The sequence below is a fragment of the Pleurodeles waltl genome, chromosome 7, assembly GCF_031143425.1.
Source record: "Pleurodeles waltl isolate 20211129_DDA chromosome 7, aPleWal1.hap1.20221129, whole genome shotgun sequence".
NCBI lineage: Eukaryota > Metazoa > Chordata > Amphibia > Caudata > Salamandridae > Pleurodeles > Pleurodeles waltl.
The window spans coordinates 27,625,892-27,645,125 of record NC_090446.1 but is presented as its reverse complement, the minus strand read 5'-3'; positions in this window follow the sequence as shown (position 1 = coordinate 27,645,125).

Here is a 19,234-nt window from a genome sequence, read left to right as displayed (position 1 = left end):
TCTGTCCAAGCAGGGACCCTCACTCTAGTCAGGGTAAAGGAGAAACACACCTGGTTAACCCTTGTTCATCCCCTTGGTAGATTGGCATGAGCAGAAATACTTAACCCTAGGAGCAATGTGTAAAGTATTTGTAACAACACACACACTAATACAGTGAAAACACTATAAAATGGACACCACACCAGTTTAGACAAATAGGTAATATTTATCTAAATCAAATAAGACCAAAGCAACAAAAATTCAACATCTACAAGTCAAGATATGAATTTTGAAAAGAATAAGAGTCTTGGTCCATAGAAAACAGTAGGAATGTTGTTGTTACAGAAAGTACCTGGTTAGCGTAAAAAATAAAGCCGCACGGGTGAGCCTGAGTCAAAAAAGGCCAGCGGTGCATCGATTTCTCACTCGCAAGCTAGACTGTGCATCGTTCTTTCTCCGGCTGGGTTGGCGTGAGTCATTTTCTCTCTCCTGCAAGAGAGCGCTGCATCGATTCCTAGACGGGCACCCCGGTTTGGACAGGCTTTGCATTGATTTTTCACACCCAGCGATTTTGCGTTCGATATCCGGTTGCACGGTGAGAGTAAACCGTGCTGCACGGGGCATGCGTCATTGTCAGCAGCCGCAAACGGGTGTTGCATGTCATTTCTCTAGCCGCAATGCATCGATCTCCCAGCTGCAATTCAGGTGGAGCCTCGATTTTAGTCGCAAGCCCAGCGCGCATCATTTATCAGCCGCATTTCCCCATATGGCGGTCTGCGTGTATTTCTGTCCTTTTCCACCAGCTTCACCTTTCAAGGCCCCAGAGACAAGTTAGGGTACATTTGGCAGAGCAGGAGTCTCAGCAGAGAGTCCAGGTGCTGGCAGAGAGAGGTCTTTGATGTCCATGAGACTTCAACAACAGGAGGCAAGCTCAGTTCAAGCCCTTGGAGAATCTTCACCAGTGGAAAGTCACACAAAAGTCATTCTTTGTCCTCTCTCAGGCAGTAACAGCTAATGCAGGCCAACCCAGCAAAGCACAGTCACAGGCCAATTGGCAGAACTCCACTCTCCACCTCTTCTCCTTGGCAGAGGTTCCTCTTGGTTCCAGAAGTAATCTAATCTTCAGGGGTTTTGGGTCCAATTCTTATCCTCTTTCAGCCTTTGAAGTAGGCCTACTTCAAAGGAAAGTCTCTGCTGTTCACAAAATCCTGCCTTGCCCAGGCCAGGCCCCAGACACACACCAGGGCGTTGGAGACTGCATTGTGAGAGGGCAGGCACAACCCATTCAGGTGTAAGTGACCACTCCTCCCTCCACTCTAGCACAGATGGCTCATCAGGATATGCAGGCTACCCCCAGCTTCCTTTGTCTCACTGTCTAGAGGGGATTCACAAACAGACCAACTGTCAAGCTGACCCAGACAGGCAAACCACAAACAGAATAGTTTAAGCAAGAAAATGCATACTTTCTAAAAGTAGCATTTTTAAACTAACAATCTAAAAACAACTTTACTAAAATTCAGAGACCCTAAACTCCAGATTTCTATCTGCTCTCAAAGGGAGTCTACACTTTAAGGTTATTTAAAGGCAGCCCCCATGTTAACCTATGAGAGAGATGGGCCTTGCAACAGCGAAGACTGAATTTAGCAGTATTTCACTGTTAGGACATGTACAACACATCAGTACATGTCCCACCTTTAACATACACTGCACCCTACCCATGGGGCAACCTAGGGCCTATCTTAGGGGTGCCTTACATGTATAAAAAGGAAAGGTTTAGGCCTGGCAAGTGGGTACACTTGCCAGGTCGAACTGGCAGATTTAACACTGCACACACAGATACTGCAGTGGCAGTTCTGAGCCATGTTTACAGGGTTACTAATGTGGGTGGCACGACCAGTGCTGCAGGCCCACTAGTAGCATTTGGGTTAAAGGCCCTAAGCACCTCTAGTGCACTGTACTAGGGACTTACTAGTAAATCAAATATACCAATCATCCAAAGCCAATTACACATATAATTTACAAAGGGAACACTTACACTTTAGCACTGTTCTGCAGTGGTAAAGTGTCCAGAGCAAACAAAACAGCAAAAACAGAGTCCAGCACACAGAACCAACCATGGAAGCAGAGGCAAAAAGTTTGGGGATACCACGCCAAGGATGCCAAGTCTAACACCATTCCAAACATATCAAAAATGAAAACGCTACTCCTCTCTGATCAGTAATTGTAGCTTAAACTGTATTAAGGAATTCCCAATGATGGTCAATGAGACGAATAGGTCTCACAGTAGTGAAAAACAGAATAGCCTGTTTATCACTACAAGAACATGGAAAACATAAAGCACATGTCCTACCTTTTACCTACATAGCACCCTGCCATTAGGGTTACTTAGTGCCCACCTAAGGGGTGACATATGTAACAAAAGGGGAGTTTAAGGCTTGGCAAGTATTTTTAAATGCCAAGTCGAAGTGGCAGAAAACTGCACACACAGGCACTGCAGTGGCAGGCCTGAGACAGGTTTGAAAGACTGCTTCTGCGGGTGGCACAATCAGTGCTGCAGCCAACTAGTAGCATTGCAAGAACAGGCCCTGGATAGGTATATTACTTTACAAGGGACCTACCAGTATATACTGATCAGGTATACATCAGTGTCATGTTTAGGAGAGGAGCACAGGCATCTTAGCACTGGTTAGCAGTGGTAAAGTTCTCAGAGTCTTAAGGCCAGCAAAACAAATCAGCAAAATGAGGGGCAAAAGGCAAAAATCCTGGGGAAAGACTACGCTAAGGATAACAGGTCTAAGAAGAAGATACCTGTCAATGTGCATTAAATAAAACACATTGTAGACCGGATTTATTATGTGCACATTTGACACTATCTTTCCTATCAGTTGGCATGTTGGAGGTCCCGTGTTTTCAGCCTTATTAATCTAACAATTTTTTTTTTTTTGTACCTAATATCACCAAATGCTACTGCAATCCCAGGTGACGGACATGGAAACCAACTTCACACCTGATGCACCTAGTGGCCCAGCGACATCAACCAGGGCTTAAACACCCATATAATATTGGTGCTGCAGTGTAATCATGGGACTGCTCATTTTTTCAGATCCGAGGCGTCACTCCATCTGAAATTATTTGTCTAGTTAGTATCTACTCTGCCTGAGTTGCAGCTGAAGTCCGTCCCACAAATCAAATGTAAAGTTCTAAGCCAGTCTTCCAGGCAGGGAGCTGCAGAATCTAACCAGCGCTTACAGATCTCCCTTCTTGCGAGAAGCACTAAGTTAAAGAGTAAGCACCTCTGCGTTCTGCCCAAAAGACTGTGTGACTCCATACCAGCTCCCATCAAGACTAGTACAGGACTTCACACAATTCTAATTTCGAAGATATGGGCTTTAATATTGCTCATGTTAATTCAGAACCCGCTGATCACTGGGCAGGTAGCAGACATCTTTTACATCTTGGTATCGGTGCTTGCACAAATCTTGCTATGAGGTGTCCAGCATTGTCTGTTGATAGTGAATAAATGGTTCTGTTTTATATTTGCTGGCTTAACGGTAGAATACAGCAGCTTCAGAGAAAGTTGCCACAGCTGGGGGAGTGCAGAGTCTGGGATCATTCCCTTCCAAGCCCATACTGTGCCCCCAAGAATCCTCTGCCTCCAAGAGCTTCCAAAACCAAATGGAAACCTCCTAACATATTAGCTGCATATCTTGTAGAAGTGCTTCAACCTCCCAGGCACCACCAACCTCTGAATTTGCAGTCACATACCAAGATGAAAGCTGTACATATTTAAATTTAGTTGAGGAACCCCCAGTCTTTGCCTTAAATACCTCCCAAGTTAAGAGCCCTTTTACTGTAAAGAGATCACTCCAGCGTGCTATCCCATCCTCCAACAATGGATGACACATTCTATTCAACAGACACTCTGGAGTGCCCAGAGAATCCCACACTGGGGCAAAATCGGAATAGTACCGAATACCCAAGATCTTCCTGATCCTGAACCAAAGGCTGAGAGCTGCTTTGAACACCTTCAAGCAGACCTTTTTGAAAACGTAGGGACCCCAGATTTATATAAAACGCCCACATTGAGCTATCAGGCGTCCCAAGCAATGTCCTACAGTTTTTAATTGGAAAACCATGCAGTAGAGATTTAAATCCAGTAATTCCAGTTCCCCTTTCATCAATCTCCTTCTAATTTTTTTTCCAGGAAAGATTGGCTCCCCAGAAGCCCAAAATAAAGCTAGTATTTTCCCCTGCAACTTTCCTAACTCCTTTTTAAGAATACAATTGAAAAGATAGATCAACTTAAGTAAAATTGACATTTTAATCAGATTTGCCTGACCATAGATTTACAATGGCAGGTTTTTCCACTTAATAAGAAGCACGTCAATCTCTTTAACCACCTTCCCTAAATTATGTATTAGGACCATCCACAACAAATGTACTAATTAGATGCCCAGATACTTAAATTCAGTCACCTCCCGATCCCAGTTAGTAATATTCCAGCACATAATCTCCGATTTGGATGCATTCACAGAACATCCCGATGGTGCCCCATACTCTTCTGCTATTTTTCCCACCACAGGGATAGTTTGAAATGGATCTGATGTGTATATGATGAGGTCATCTACATATAGCAGTATCTTGTTCCTGAATTGTTGCGGTGGTGGTCAGACCCACACCAATGCAGCGATCCGGCATCCACATTATGACCGTGGCGAACGTGCCACGGTCGGACCGCCGGCACGTCACTTTTTCATCGGCCAACGGCCTGACGGTGCTGGTGGTCTCAACCTGGGTCTCTGACCACACGAAATCAGACACTTCTGGGCCTCCCCCTGTACTCTGTCAGGCTGCTTTGCTGAGAAGGATTGCTGCCCTGCTTGTTGCCCTACTGCCCTGCGGCCCAACCCTTGGGGCTTCCATGGCAGACCTTATGCGTGGCTTATATGTTAAAATAAGGTAATTTAGGACTTTGGAAGCACTTTTAATTCCAAAGTCCAAATTGGGGTTACCTTTCATTTAAAAGCCACCAGCAAGACAAGCCTGCTTTTACAATGACACCAGAGACCACAGCAGTGCACCCATAGGTGCCCTGGCTATGCTGGGGTCCCTAAAGCTACATGCCCTACCTTGTTCTAAAGACATATAGGTAGGCTATCAGAGCCAATTAAAATTATGCCTAATTTACATATAACATTTTAAACAGAGCACTGACCCTGGTGGCACTGGTTAGCAGTGCCCAGAGCACATAGTCAGAAAACACCAGTATCAGTTAAAAATGGGGGCAAAATTTGAGGGGGCTTCTACACTCAGCCCAGTTTTTCAAATATACCCTGCATGCCTGGGTCGTGGCACCCAATAATACTCCAACAACATACTCCTCACCAGCGTGTGAAGAAGGCATAGATTCCAATGAGGTAGATCACCATGTGCAATTATTCAACACATACTTTAATTGGGGTGTTACTATACAAAAAGAGGATTACCTAATGTGTTTTGGAGGCTAAACTGCCTTGGTCACTGGTGAGTTAGCTTTGTTACAGACACCTTTTAAAAGTAAAACAACATGTGCATGGAAAAAGAAAACAGACACACCAAAGTGAAAACAATGAAAACAGCCAAAGACATGTAATGAACAATGGGCGGCCATATTAGAATGGTAATGCCATGAAACATATAATATTTGATTCAATGGGCAAATTACCAATGAAACATATAAATAGATTGCTGTAAATTCATGCTCTTACAACTCAAATCTCCACAAATTCCAATTAGCCAAAAGGTACTCATCTGATCCACTAATGTAAAAAAGTTTTCTCCTCACATATTTGCCCAAAATATATGTGGCACATCACATTGCTTAAGTCAAGTGTATATTAGCAAAACAACATAATCCGTCTTGGCAATATTTTCATGTGTAGTTTATTGAGTTAATGAAAATGCACTGCATATATTGTAATGTCAACATACCGAACTTCTAGCACCATCAAGATGCAACCTTTCATTAATGATACTAATGTCTTTCTTGTGGTGATGTTTGAATACAGGTTCCAGTTTTTCAAACTGCCACCAATATGCAGAAACCAGGACATTTTTGGGAGGAACTATGACTTCTGAATCAGGGGAGAAACCAACAAAACTGGACAAAGGACAATGGGAGAGGAACAGGAAGAGGAGGAAGAAGCCGAGGCTCCAAGCAACAAGGAAAGGATGAAGAATGAAAATAGCCACAACCCATTTGGGAATATTGGGGAAGAGACAGAAATCAGGTAAAGATGAAGGGATCTAAGAATATAGTAAGGGCCATATTTATACTTTTTGATGCAAAACTGCGCTAACGCAGTTTAGCGTGAAAAAAATTAGCGCCGTCTAACGCCATTCTGAAGCGCCATGTGGGCGCCGTATTTATTGAATGGCGTTAGCCGGCGCTAGCAGACCGGCGCTGCCTGATGTGCGCGAAAAAAAAACACGTATACCAGGCAGCGCCGGCGTAGGGGGAAAATGGCGTATGGGCATCTTAAAATGGGCAAGTCAGGTTGAGGCAAAAAAATCGTCTTAACCCGATTTGCGCCATTTTTTTACGACGCCCATCCCCCATTAACATGACTCCTGTCTGAGTAAAGATAGGAGTCATGCCCCCTTGCCCAAAGGCCATGCCCAGGGGACTTATGTCCCCTGGGCATGGTGATTGGGCATAGTGGCATGTAGGGGGGCACAAATCAGGCCCCCCATGCCACAAAAAAAATAAAAAATTAAAAAATATATACTTACCTGAACTTACCTTAATGTCCCTGGGGTGGGTCCCTCCATCCTTGGGTGTCCTCCTGGGGTGGGCAAGGGTGGCAGGGGGGGTCCCTGGGGGCAGGGGAGGGCAGCTGTGGGCTCATTTTGAGCCCACAGGTCCCTTAACGCCTGCCCTGACCCAGGCGTTAAAAAGAGGCGCAAATGCGGGGTTTTTTGCCCCGCCCACTCCCGGGCGTGATTTTTGCCCGGGAGTACAAATACGACGCATATGCGTTGAAGTCATTTTTGTAGACGGGAACGCCTCCCTTGCATCTCATTAACGCAAGGAAGGGGTTCACGCTAAAAAATGACGCTAACTCCGTGCACTTTGGCGCTAGACGCGTCTAACGCCAAAGTATAAATATGGCGTTAGTTTTGCGTCGAATTTGCGTCGAAAAAAACGACGCAAATTCGGCGCAAACGGAGTATAAATATGCCCCTAAATCTCTCTAAACGTTCTTTATCCTCTTTGGAAGACAATATAATTAAGTGAGGGTTTTCTTTCTGTCCAGTAAACAAATTTGACTACACACAGAGTAGGATAAACCTTTTCCACTTCTTAAACGTAGGCCCATATTTATACTTTTTTAGCGCCGCATGTGCGTCATTTTTTGATGCAAAAGCGGCCCAAACTTGCAAAATACAATTGAATTTTGCAAGTTTGCGCTGCTTTTGTGTCAAAAAGCGACGCAAATGTGGCGCTAAAAAAGTATAAATATGGGCCTGAAATTGCACAAATAGTTCAAGTTAAAAGGAAAGGAAACATTTAAATCATAGGATTTAACTTCATTAAACAATTCAAACATATATTAGCATTTTTCAAGGTTTAACTGAAGCGATGTACCACCTTGTTTTATTTTACACTTCTTTTCATAACAGATTCTTGTTCACATTTTCCTATTTTAGTTATATGTTTTATTGTGATTCTTTCATGAACATACCTCTGATAAATCCTTGAAGACAATGCCACATTGAGGATATGAAACATGTCAATTCTATCTCTGTCTTTAAAGGAAATATTGTCTAAATACACTACAATACTGTAACACAGTTAGCACTGTCTTTTCTTTTAAAGTACAGTTATTATTGTTTTGTATGCCACTGAAATTCTTTTGCTTATCCTATAATGTAGCAGATATTCCTGCAGTTATTCTAAACTATGAGTCAGTAAAACATAAAAAAGGTAGGACATTATTGTGCATTTGTCTAGGCTCATTTTTAAACAAAAGTATTTTTTAATGTACCAGTTTTCCATTCTTTAATCATTTAAGTGCATTAACGTGTCATATTATGTGATGAGTTACTACCTAAGATAAAGCATGGTTATTATGACCATGCTTATTGCTTAGTTTGTTGATTTTGTCAAACACTTTTAATTGGGATGTGTCTGATATGTATGGTAAATTGTATATATTGGAGCAGGCCCTGTTGCTACTTGTAGTCTGTCATCATATACTTTGACTTACATGTTTCAAAAAAGGGAGTTTGTGTTTTAGTTTCTTTTATCACATTTGTAATGTTTTTATTTACTTAATAACATACCTTTCACTACTACCACGCTTCTAGTAACCATTTAATATGCAATCTTTCAATAGTAAGAATGAACTGGACAACTATGCTGGGAAGATGTGTTTTGGCACAGTACATATCCCAAACATCTTCCCAACATTTTCAAATTAAAACACTGATATACCCTGTGGAAAAAACAGGATTGACTTCCATTGATTTACATTGTTTTTGATTACCTGCTTGACCATCACCGTTTTCAAGAATGGCGTGTGTGCTGAGATACTTAAGGAAAATGTACATAAAGTGCCACCATGCATATTGATCAGCCGAAAGAAGAGCCCAAATACGCAGTCAATGTAACAAACCTTGCTGTTGTTTCTAAAGTTTATTTTGGAAGATATCTATTGACTTTTCTATGGGAACAAATATCTGCCTTTTGCGGGCAGTTAGTAATTTCACAAAAACACATGTGCACTCTTGTATTCCAACCAACAGACGGCAAGAGCATGCCTACACATAAAAAAAAAAACAATGTCCACAGGCTTTACAGGATGTACGATTACACATCTGATCCCGAATAGCATGGTGATGCATTTTTGGGCAGTCCATGGATTTCTCCTGAAATATGAATTCTCGGACTACATCTACAGAGGTGGTATGCTACTGAGTGAATCCCAGGGATGAGACTAGCCCACCAGTAGAAGCAAACCAGGGAAGATATTGGCACCAGGTACTTCCTCTGTCATGGTGAATTCCTGAACAACTACACAACTTAAGTGATTTGCATTAATCTACCCCCCCACTAGTAAAGTGCTACATATAGAGTTACAAATGTGGCAGGTAGGCTTCCTTGTGTAATTACAACCATTAGGAAACTCACAGAAAACTATGTGTGCAATGTAATTATGCAACTGGCACAGTTTCATATACAAAAAACAACTGGGCATGAACTCATGTAGTGGATTTAGCTTATCGCTCAGATTATGAAGATTTATTTTGGAGAGAGGTAGTAATGTTTCTCTTCACAACAATAAACTTTTATGTGTCAGTGGCTTTGACAGTCTTCTTCTCTGAGTGATAGTATTTTGCAATTAACTCTCCATTTACAATTGAGCAACAATGTCATAAATGTTACATTACTAGAGTGTCACATTGATATGGCTCACTGCACAGACTTCAGCCACCTTTCTAGCTATGAAAAGGTTTGATTTGCTGTAGTTGATTTCTTTTTGTGCATGTGACACTCACAAAGGCACACAATGCATACTACTGCCCTGTTGTATAAAACCTCTGCAAACGTTCTGACAAATTCTCAAGCTAATTCTAAATATGATTGTACAGACCCTAAAACCTAACCAACACAGAAGTAAAGCAACATAGGAAAATGGCATTGAAGAGTCACCATTTATTCTAGTCAGTGCTTAAGTAAAGGTTTTACTCAGAAGCCTGATGCAAGCACTACTGTATTGAATGTCTGCATGCTGAACACCAAGGCTGCTTAATCTTGAATCCACCTCATATTTCCTGAATCGACCACAAGAGACCCCATGCCTGTTTATCTCACTGTTGCAGGTTCCCCCTATTTCTGTCACTTTATCCATCATGCTCTTCCTCCTTCTTTCGCTCTTCTGTGTTTTTCTCTCTTGCTTTAGTTCATAGACTGATGAGGAAAATTAGTGCTATTCTCCAACATTGAGTGTGGGTGAGCTCCCCCTGCAACCACAGGTTCAAATTAAGCACTGCTTCTAGTTCAAATATGACTCCCTCACACCTGATCAAGTTGGGTGAGAGAACGCTGTAGAAAGGGTTTTATTTCAATGCATCACATTTGTTTTTGCAGCATTTGCACCACCTCTTTCTTTGTAAGGCATCTTTGAACTCTTTATTTTTAAAAGTGTAGATAATGGGGTTACACATGGGGATGATTCCGCCATAGATTATTGAGGATATTTTACTCTGGTTCATTGAGTACATTGAGGTTGGCCTCATGTAGACGAACATGAGCACCCCATAGAATAGTATCACCACTGTGAGGTGGGAGGCACAAGTGGAGAATGCTTTGTACCTTCCCGTTTCACTCTGGATTTTCAAGATGGCCAGGATGATCTTTAAGTATGATGTAAGGATAAAAAGACAAGAGAAAAGTATCAAAATATTACCTAAAATAAATGTCATTCTATCAATTGCATTAGTACTAGTGCAGGACAGCTTCAGCAGGGCTGTGGAATCACAGAAGAAATGGTTGATTTCATGAGACTTGCAAAAGGAAAATGTTGATATTAAAACAATGTGAAAAATAGGGAATAAAAACCCAAGAAACCAACATCCAAAGGCCATCTGGAGACAAACAGCATTGCTCATGAGCATTGTGTAGTGTAATGGATTGCAGATGGCAACATAGCGATCAAAAGACATGGTGGTCAGGAGGAAGAATTCTGTAACAATCATGGACAGAAAAAAGTAGACCTGGAGAAGGCATTGCTGGAGAGTGATACGCTTGTTCTGTAGAAAGAAGCTGACTAGCATTTTTGGGTAGGTGATGGAAATGTAACTGATGTCGACGAAAGAAAGATTAGAAAGGAAGAAGTACATGGGTCTGTGCAGATGCGAGTCAGAGTAAATAGTGGCCATTACAAGAATATTACCTGCAATGACTGCCAAGTATATGAGAAGAAATCCAACAAACAGGGGAACCCACAGATGAGGAAGATCTGAGAATCCCACAAGAATGAATTCAATCAAAGCAGTTTGATTCTCTAATGCCATATTTTCTCAGTGAAGGTAAATAACTAAAAGGAAAGAAAAATACAACCTTTAAATACAAATATTAACAGGAACTTTTGATATTAGATGAGTATAAAGCTTTGACTTTATGTTGATAATTGTTAGAAATGGGGTCTTTGGTTGGCAGTCAGGTTATCCCCTGTCCAAGTAAGGACCCTCACTCTAGTCAGGGTAAAGGAGAATCACCCTCAGCTAACCCCCGCCCACCCCCTTGGTAGCTGGGCACAAGCAGGCAGGCTTAACTTCAGAGTCTAGGTGTAAAGTATTTGGACCAACACACACAGTAACTCAGTGAAAACACTGCAAAATGACACAGAACAGGTTTAGAAAAATAGGAAATATTTATCTAAACAAAACAACAAAAATCCAACATGCACAAGGCAAGTTATTAATTTTATGGCTCAAATCTTTTTATTATTATTTTCAATTATAAACATCACATAAGCAATGCATCAAAATAGTACAATTGCCGTGGAATGATGCATGCTACATGTATAGTGACAATAAACATGAACAAAACTTTAACATTGTTTCCCTGCTACTGGCACGTCAAACAGCCATCACTCGATTCCAAGCCTTGTTCCGATATAAACTTGGTCCTCCATATAAATCTCTACTGCTCACTCACTCCCTTTCGCTCAATTCAACTCCAGCACCCTCAAGTAGGCCGGACATGTCAATTCTGTGAACTCCGTGGATAGTATTAGTAAGAATGGTTGCCAGAGTTCCTTATATTCGCCACTGCGCTGCTGTGAAGCCAAAGTGAGCTTTTCCATAGCAAGAATGAACCACAGATTATGGAGCCATGATATTACTGTCGGGATCTTGTCAGTCCCCCACACGGCCAACAGCAGCTGCAGTGCTGCGTTCAAGGCCAAGGCCATTTGCCGTCCCTTCAGTGATCTCAGGGGGAAAGTAAGCTGGTTAGGCAGGCCCAGCAAAGTATACGCAGGAAATCTGGGGATCTGAGTGTTAAACGCCGCATCAATAGTGTCTATAATATTCTCTCAATACCGATGAAGCTTATGGCAATGCCATAGTAAATGCACAAGCAACCCTCCGCCCCTGCAGCCCCTCCAACAAAGGCTAGACTTAGTGGGATCCCAGGCATGAATCCTTGCTGGGGTGTAGTACCAATAGGAGGCCACCTTATAGGTTGTCTCTGTGCCTGCCGCATTGAAGGCCGTGTGGTGAGTCCTGTAAAAAATGCCCTCCCATTTCTCATCAGAGAGCTCTCTCTCCAGTTCCCTCTCCCACCTCAGCTGACCCTTAGTTTTAGGCAAATGGGATTCCCCCCTTAGGAGACCGTAGAGCTCCGGAATCACCCGCTTATCGTCCTTTTTCACTAAGATCTATTTTTCAAATGTTGTTAATGGCCTATTAATGCTCTATTGGCTGGCAACATGGCCCAGTGCCGTATTTGGTAATACATCATCCTGTCTGCCTCCGTTAAGCCATCTGCCTCCCTCATCTGGTCAAAGGAGATCACCCCCTGCTCATCGAAAAGGTATCCAACCCTTTTGCAGCCCCCTTCATACCAACGGCGTAGTGCCTCCCGTTGCAGGCCCGGGCCAAAATCCGGATTCGCCCCTAAGGGAGTCATTGGGGACGGGAATGTCGTCAAGCTCAGTCTGCTGGCTACCACATCCCATACCCTCATCGACACTTCCATGACCGGGGATGCATACAAACCCTGCGCTCTATAGCAGCGCCGGAGCCAGGGTCCTTCCATATATGGGAACCCGCCACCGCTTGGTCCATGAAACACCAATGTTTCTCGGAAGACGGGCGACTCCATTCTAGTAAAAAACTCAATTGTGCTGCCTGAAAGTATCGTAGAAGGCACGGGACCGCCAATCCTCCCTCCTGCTTAGGGCGATACAACACCTGACGTGGTAACCGCGTCGCCTTTCCCTCCCAAATACATTTTAGAACCGCTGTTTGGAGGGTTGCTATTGTCTGTGGCGGAGGCGCCACCGGCAATGCTTGAAACACGTACAGGACGTGTGGTAGGATGGTCATCCTCACCGCCGCCACCCTACCCAGCCAAGACAGTTTAAGTCTCCCCTAGGTCTCTAGGTCGCGCTGCACCTCCCTAGTCTGTTTCGTGTAATTCAACGTCGCCGTACGAGCAACAGTGGGCTCTAAATCAATCCCCAAGTATGGGAGTTTTAAGGAAGACCATATAAAGTGGAATCGGGCCTTCGGATCTCTTTCTTGCTCGACACTTATGAACCCGCTCATGGCCTGCGACTTTAACATATTCATCTGGAATCTCGAGACCCGTCCAAATTCATCTAATATTTCCATTAGTGCGGGCAGCAAGGTCGCGGGCTCCGCCATGGTAAGAATCACATCATCCGCGTACAATGAAATGATGTGCTCATCTCCCCCAAACTTCACCCCCCTGATCGGAGGGTTATCACGAAGCCACTGCGCCATGGGCTCCATATAGAGCGCAAACAAGAGAGGCGACAGCGGGCACCCCTCCCGGGTCCCTCTTTGTATTGAGAACGGCAACGAGAGCGTCCAGTTGACCCGGACCGCCACCCGAGGCACCTGATAGATGCAACAGATCCATGCCATGAAACCCGGGCCCAGTCCAAATCGTTCAAGCACCCTGAACAGGTATGGCCAATGGACCCTATCGAATGCCTCTTCGGCATCAATAGAGAGAAAGAGCGCCTCCCTGCGTGAGCGATCGGTTTTATCCAACAGATGAAGCAGTCTCTTGGTGTTATCACTACACTGCCTATGCGGTATAAATCTTGCTTGGTCGGGATCCACAAAGCCTGGCATATAATAGTTGAGCCGGCGTACCAGTAAGCCTGTGAACAGTTTGGCATCGATATTCAAGAGGGAAATCGGCCTGTAGGAGGCGCACTCCTCTGGATTCTTCCCAGGCTTCGGGAGAACCACAATAGTGGCATCCAGCATGCTGGCTGTGAGAGCCCCCGTCTGTCGAAAGGAATTGAAGAGTCGCACTAAGATCAGTACAAGTTCCACACAGAAGGTCTTGTAAAAAAGTGCTGAAAAACCATCAGGGCCGGGTGACTTCCCAACCTGCAAACGTGAAATTAATGATATGACCTCTTCCGCCCTTATAGGTTGATCTAATGAGGTCGCCTCTCTATCAGTCAAAGACGTAGTTGCTATACCCTCTAGGAAGGCCTCCGGAGATGCATTACCGGGATCCTCAGCCCCATATAGTCCCCAATAGAATTCTACAAACGCCTCCGCAATTTGGTCGCTCGTGCGCGCTTCCGCTCCCGAGGGAGAGCGAACCATTTTTATCATTGACGCCGCACGCTGCGCTCGCAACCGATGTGCCAGTAGCCTCCCACATCTATTGCTTCCTATATAATACTTATGCTTAAGGCGCGCTACCGCATACTCTGCCCAGTCCCAATCCAACCTCCTCAACTGCTTTCTCACTTTCTCAAGCTCTCGCCAGACTCTCGGAGCACCGGTATGTTTATGTGAACGCTCCAATACTCTCACTCTCTGTTCTAAATCCTCTCTAAGCAGTCTCCTTGCTTTATTATCCCTAGCGGGCAGCGACATCACCTCACCCCTCAATACAGCCTTCAGTGCCTCCCACAGTGTCGCCAAGCAAGTACCCACATCATTAAGGCTAAGGTAGTCTATTATAGCGCTACGAATCGCCTCTACTGTTGCACCGTTCTGAAGCATTGAGTCCCTGAATGGCCACCCCGATACGCCCACGCGCTCCATACTCATGAGAACCTCAACAGTAACCGGAGCGTGATCCGACAGGGCTCGAGGCTCAATCATTGACTCCCTAACCCGGGGAAGAAACTCCTGCGAGGCCAAGAGAAGGTCAAGTCTGGCATATGTCTTTGTCACTGCCGAGTAAAAGGAATAGTCACTTTACGTGGGGTGTGCCCTCCTCCACACATCCTCTAGGCCATACTCACTCAGCCATTGACGACCCGCCACTGTCATTGACCCCGTCTGCCCATACAGGTGACCTGAACGATCCAAGTCACTATCCATCACCAGGTTGAAATCGCCCCCCACCAGGATGGCACCATCCGGAGATTGCAGCAGCGGGGTCAAAGCCTGTTTTAGGAAGACTTCCTGCTGGGAATTAGGAGCATATAGAGAAGCAATAGTTAAGGAGAAACCCCCCAGTCTCAATCTCATGGCTAGAAGCCTACCTTGAACCTCATGCAGTTTTGTCACCACTTCCCCAGGGAATGAGCGCGCCAGCAGTATCGCAACCCCTGCATGTTTCATTGATGCCGAAGACCAGAACTGCCTAGGGAACCACTTAGAGCGCATGCTGTAAATATATTTTGGGACGAGATGTGTCTCCTGCAGCAGGCATATGTGACTCCCCGACCTCTCTAAGGCGGACAGGATGGCTAGCCTCTTCGTAGGATTAGTAAGCCCAAGGATATTCAAGCTTGTACATTTAATAGTCATACCCTAAAATGAGAGACGTATTCAAGAAGGAAGGAACCTCACAGGAAGAGCACCCCCCAGGCCAGATGATGAACCGCCTCGAACACCAAGGCCTGAGAATATCTCCACACAAAAGCTAGCATCGCAGGGAAACACTACAACATTCAAACAATACACACAACAGGTGCTCAAAACCAAGAAGTCCTCGCACATCCATCTTCACGAGGAAAAGTGTCCACAGGGCCGTAGAACCTTCCATGTTTGGTAAACCAGGTCCCAAGACCCCGCCGCCCGACCCTCCTCAGCGGCCAACAAGCTGTTAGCATCAAGGCCATCCGATGTTCGGGTCTCTCCTACCCCCCCCTCCTTTAGGCTGAAGTTCCGGCGGCCATGCTGTTCAGAACGGATTGCCGCTCCGACCTCAGCTCCGAGGCCGTAGGGCGCTGCAGTTTCCTTCTTTTCTCCTTCCGCCACCAACGCGAGGGGCCCCCAACCGGCGAGGTCGCCTTCTCGCTTGCGTCCTGGCAGTTCTCCTCCAAGCCCAAGATCCGAAAAGCTTCCGAAGCGGATCTCACCTGCCGGAGCTGTTCCTCCCAACTGAAGACCAGGCGAAACGGGTGGCCCCAGGAGTAAGACACATCGTGGGCCCGCAAGTGCTCTGTGATAGGTCTAAATTCTCTCCGCCTCTGCAAGATCCGCACAGAGAGGTCGTGGAATAATTGGAGCTCATGTCCTCTGAAAAGTACCTGATGAAGATTGCGAGTCCGCTGTAGAATCTTTTCTTTAAGCACAAAATTGTGGAGACAGGCTAGGACATCCGGGGAGCACTCTCCAGGGCCACCAGCGTGGCCCACTCGATGAACTCTGTCCAGGACCATCTCCTGAGTGTCATCCGGGCCCAGCAGAGAGCGAAACAGGCCCACCACATACTCTCCAATGTCCTCCTTTTCTGCCCCCACCGGGGCCCCTCTGATGTGGATATTTTGTCCCCTCGAACGGTTTTCCAAATCGTCGACTGCTATCTGAAGGAAGTCCTGCTGCTCTCGGACGTGGACGACCTCTTGCTGCAGGCCCGCTACCTCCTCACCACGAGAAATTTCACCATCTTCCAGCTGCGCCACTCGATCTCCCAGGGAGGTAACCTCGCCTCGCAATTCCTTCACCTCCTGGTATAAGTCCCTACGAAGCTCCTGGATGTCGCTCCGAATCGAGTCAAACTGGGAGGTCAAATAACCCTTCGTGACTGGGGAGCCCTCATCCGACTCCATCTCCGTCCGACCCTCCAGGGGTCTCGTCGCCAGTGGATACTGAGCCGTGCCACCCGATGCCATGCGGGCCCCTGTCAACATTTCTTTCACTGAGCGCTCCCGCTTGGATTTGGACGCCGCCATGGCTCGTGGGCACAGACTTATTTCGCCGGGCCACCCCACGGGTTTCTCCAAAAGCTCCATCCAGGAGTAAATCACCAGGTGTCTCTGTGTCGACGATTGCTCCTGGCCTTCGCCCTTTGTAGCCTCCTCCTATGAATCTTCGCCTTATGTAGCCTCTACAGCCTCACACAGGGGCCCCGCATTTACTTGTGCTCCTTGTTGGTGAGAACAGTGACTTTGGGGTTAAACGGTGGCCCCTCCTCTCTTTGCCTGCATCTCCAGGCCCCTCCGCAGTCTTGGGGAGACCCTATGGGGAGGGGGGCTCACCTCCAGCCCACGACCAAGTCCTTCAAGCGGGGCGCCTTCCGCGCCCAGGGTGCCTACTAATCCTGGGGTCTAGGCCCCCTCTGTGGTCCCGCAGCTCGCAGGGCCGAGCGCGAACCCTCTGGGGCTCCGGTCCCTCCGATACAGGGCCCAGGCAGCCGCCGAAGAGAGGCCCGCCTCGCGGCCCAGGATGCTGCCAAAGCCACTCCGCGGCCCCGAACACGTCTCGGGCCGGCCGCTCCTCGCTCCCCAGGAGCAGCGTTGGGTGCCGCTCAGCCCCCCTCGGGCTGCCACGGGCCCACAGCAGCGTCCGGCACTTCGGGGGGGCCTCAGGACGACCCCCTGCCAGGCCAATCGTCGGCGTTCCGGGCCAGGGTGGCGGAGCTCAGACAGGCACATCCTCGCGAGCCGCCATCTTGGCCACACCCCCAAGTTATTAATTTTAAAAGCAAAAGAGCCTTAAATCCTTTTGTAAACAGTTAAAACACTGTTTGCATTGGAAAGTACCTGGGTAGCATCAAAATAACACGGGCGAGTGTGCATCGCAAATGTTTAGTGATGCGCCGATTTCTGACTCACAAGTGAGACTGTGCTTCGTTTGTCTTTCTCCGGTCGGATCGGCGCTCGTCATTTTTCCTCTCTACAGGAGAGCGATGCGTCGATCTGGGCAAGCACTCGGGTCCGGGCAGGCGTTGCATCGTTTTTACGCACCCAGCAAGGTTTGCGTCGAAAATCCTGCTGCACGGTATCAGCAAAACCACTCTGTGTCGGTTGTTATGTTACCAGCCTCCATTAGCGGTGTGGTGCGTTGTTTCTCCAGCCGCGTACGTCGATCTCCCAGCTGCGCTGCAGGCAGAGCATCGATTTCAGCTGCGAAGCCGGCGGCTTGTTGTTTCTTCAGCCGCGTCTCGGAGGTTGCATCGGAAATTTCCCCGCACGGCGGTCTGTGCTAGATTTTCAATCTTGGTCTGCCAGCTTGACATGTCAAGGCCCCAGGAACTGGATAAGGCACCACTTGGCAGGGCAGAAGTCTCAGCAGAGACTCCAGGTGCTGGCAGGGGAATTCTTTGATGGCCCTGAGACTTCAACAACAGGAGGCAATCTCAGGATAAGCCCTTGGAGATTTCTTCACAAGCAGGAATGCACTACAAAGTCCAGTCTTTGTCCCCTTTCACCAGGCAGAAGCAGCAACTGCAGGTTAGCTCCACAAAGCACAGTCAAAGGCAGGGCAGCACTTCTCCTCAGCTCTTCAGCTCTTCTCCAGGCTGAGGTTCCTCTTGATGGCCAGAAGTGATCTAAAGTCTGTGGTTTTGGGTGCCCTTCTTATACCCATTTTGGCATGTGAAGTAGGCTTACTTCAAAGAAAAGTCCCGCCTTTCCCAGGCCAGGCCCCAGACATACACCAGGGGGTTGGAGACTGCATTGGGTGAGGGCAGGCACAGCCCTTTCAGGTGTAAGTGACCACTCCTCCCCTCCCTCCTAGCACAGATATGCAGGCTGCACCCCAGCTCCCTTTGTGTCACTGTCTAGAGAGAGGTGCAAACAGCCCAACTGTCAAACTGACCCAGACAGGGAATCCACAAACAGGCAGAGTCGCAGAATGGATTAAGCAAGAAAATGCTCACTTTCTAAGAGTGGCATTTTCAAGCACACAATGTTAAAATCTACTTTACTAAAAGATGTATTTTTAAATTGTGAGCTCAGAGACCCCAAACTCCACATGTCTATCCGCTCCCAAAGGGAATCTACACTTTAATCATATTTAAAGACAGCCCCCATGTTGATCTCTGAGATGGATAGACCTTGCAACAGTGAAAAACGAATTTGGCAGTATTTCACTGTTAGGACATATAAAACACATTACAATATGTCCTACCTTAAACATACACTGCACCTTGCCCATGGGGCTGTCTAGGGCCTACCTTAGGGGTGTCTTACATGTAATAAAAGGGAAGGTTTAGGCCTGGCAAGTGTGTACACTTGCCAAGTCGAATTTACAGTTTAAAACTGCACACACAGACACTGCAATGGCAGGCCTGAGGCATGATTACAGAGCT